The following is a 2,892-nucleotide window of genomic DNA, read 5'->3' on the forward strand; positions in this document are numbered from 1 at the left end:
TGAGCATTGATTCATAAATACGAACAGTGGCCTGCCTCGTAACTGGGATAACGTATTTACTCTAATGGGATGGCCAGTGTCATGACTCTCCCAGGGCCTGCAAGCAATATGAGAAAGCCCTTCATGGGGACAATCTTTCTGGGGGCTCAGAGATGAGCAATTACTTTGTCTCTGAGGGAGTGCTACTTGCCTATTACGTGAAAAGACAGGTTAACTACAGTCTATAGCTGTGTGTTTCTTTTTTTTTTTTTTGGAGAGATTTTCACTATAGGGCGCGGGCGCTCGCCAGACAGACAGAGACAGAGAGACAGAAAGCGGGAAATCACCCCCCAGGAGGGATGGTCACGCTGCAATCCCTTCTCCTCCATTCTTCTCTCAGGATCTTGGGCACGCACGCACACGTGCCCGGCGTGAGTTTTAAGCCACCGGGTCCGGGACGCGAACCGCAGTCGACTACGTGGGAGTCCAGCGACATAGCCATTACGCTAACTGCTGGTTCCCTGTAGCTGTGTTTCTTAGTCTGAGCATGTCCTGGTATTCTCTTTTCAAAGAAGACCAGGGATTATTTGAACTGTGTCTGCAGTGTTTTTTTTTTTTTTTTTGGGGGGGGGGTTTGCTATAGGGCACGTGTGCTCACCAGAAAGACAGAGAGAGACAGAGAGACAGAAAGCGAGAAATCACCCCCAGGGGGGATGGCCACACCACAATCCCTTCTCTTCCGTTCTCCTCTTGGGATCTTGGGCACATGTGCACACGCGCCCGGCGTGAGTTTAAGCCACTGGGTCTGGGACTCGAACTGTGGTCGGCTACATGGGAGTTCAGTGACACAGCCATTATGCTAACTGCTGGTCCCCTGTGTCTGCAGTTTTGAAAAGAAGGATCATGGGCGTGGTGGCGCCTGCCCTGTGGAAAAGAGGGATCATCACGATCCAGGCCCGTTGCCAGGGTTGGGCAGGAAGGGGCCGCGAAGCGATCTCTTGCCAACAAAGTCATGAGTCTAGAGATAAGATATGATTGGTGTATTTTTCCTGTCTTTGGAAACCGTGGGCATCCTGAGGAGGAGCATTAAGAAATTGCAACTATGGTTGTGGGTGTGGTTGTTTTGGAAATATCAGTGCTGTTCTCCCCAGCTCTGCCAGGAAGATCTGCTGGGGAGGGAACCCTGGTCCACAGTTACCTTGACTTCAGAGGAGATCAGGTGCTGGTCTTCGTGGGCTTCGGTCAGATGATCCATGCCCTCTTCCCAGGAAAAAGAAGTGAAAAGTGCCCCCAGAGCGATGCCAGTCACTATTTGGGGGTCTCATTACATAATAGCTGCTGTGCTCCCGTGTCGTTTGCTGGCGTCTGTCAGGTACTACTTTCAAGGTCTGACGCAGTGATGTTGGTTCTATGCTGACGGGATTTTAGTGTTTCGAAAACCTCCATATACTTTTTGTTTAGAAAAATAATGTGCTGGTGTTTTGGTTCTAAATCAATAAAGAAAGCTATTTTCTGTATAAATTGGAATCGGTGCAAGAACACACTCAGCAGATCAGTATTCTCACACGCCTGTTCCCAAGCAGCTCACGTTACCCCGACAGCTCCATCCAGTACATCCTGGTATTTCTCATTGTGCCTCAAACCAGTCTGCCCTGTGGTTTCCCAGTGGCATGGCTAGTAGCCAGGAAAGAATAATCCACCGTGTTAAGGAACATCTAGGTGGTTGGTTTTCATGGTGCCCAAACTAAAAATATCAGGGAAATGAAGGTCTTAGTGGCTATAAACACTATGCATAAGCTCTGGAAGTCTGTTTAGGTAGAAGGAAGGTAGGATGATTCTAGACTGCTGTTGTTTCTAGTCTAATAGGAGACAAGGGTAAAAAAACCACAAAGTTATGAGTGGGCAGAAGATTACAAAGGGAGCAGCCAGCAAAGCTGGGGTGGGGCGGAGGGTACCAGAAAGCAAAAAGAACAAACAAGGAGTAATGGAAAGAACAGACCTGCGGAGCTCTGGGAATACTCTTACAATAGCGAGGGAAGCCTCTCCAGTTGTTTCGGAAGCTAAGCTCTGTTCTCAAACAAACCTGGCTGGCCCCCAGGATACAAGCGCAGTTACAGTGTTGGGAATATGTAGCCCTTCCAAGCACTGCTGGTGGTTTGGGCATTGTTCTATTTCACATCTGGTAATTCATTTAAGTCTCTCATACGTGAAATTCATACATCAATTTTTATACCCTCCATTTTACATATGAGGAAACTGAGGAACAGAAAGAGTATGCAACTTCCCCAAGGTCACACAGCTAGTAAGTAGCAGCGCCCGGAAGAAAGTGCTTGCTTTTGCAACCTTTCAGCATGATCTTGGGAATAAAGCAAGATTTAAGGGTTAAAGTCTTTTTTTTTTTTTCTTGTCAATTGCCTATGTGCTCCCCAGAAAGGGAGAGGGAAAGGAAGAGTGAAAGCACCTCTCAATGGGGCATGGTCACACCACAATCCTTTTCCTTCCACTTTGCCTATCCACCAGGATTTTGGATACCCCACATGCACCCAGCGTGTTTTTCAAGCCACTGGAGTCAGGATTCAAAATGCCTTTGGAGATGTGGGATCCAGGTCCCTATTCAGAGGACTCAACTGTTGTGTTAACTGCTAGCCCAGGGTTTGCTTTGAAAAATGACAAAACAGTATATTAAGATAAAGGGTGGTATGCTGTTTGGAAATTTTGGAAGACAGAAATTGTCAGTCCTGGGACCAGCAGATGGCGTAATAGTTATGTCAAGTAGTTGACTGTGATCTGAGTCCTGGACCCATTGGCTTAAACTCACTCCAGGTGCGTGTGCATGCATGCCCAAGGTCCTGAGAGGGTAATGGAAGAGAAGGAATTGAAGCGTACCTATCCTCCCGGGGGGGGGGGGGGGGG

Source organism: Tupaia chinensis, unplaced genomic scaffold, assembly GCF_000334495.1.
Source record: "Tupaia chinensis unplaced genomic scaffold, TupChi_1.0 Scaffold144276_1, whole genome shotgun sequence".
Lineage (NCBI taxonomy): Eukaryota > Metazoa > Chordata > Mammalia > Scandentia > Tupaiidae > Tupaia > Tupaia belangeri.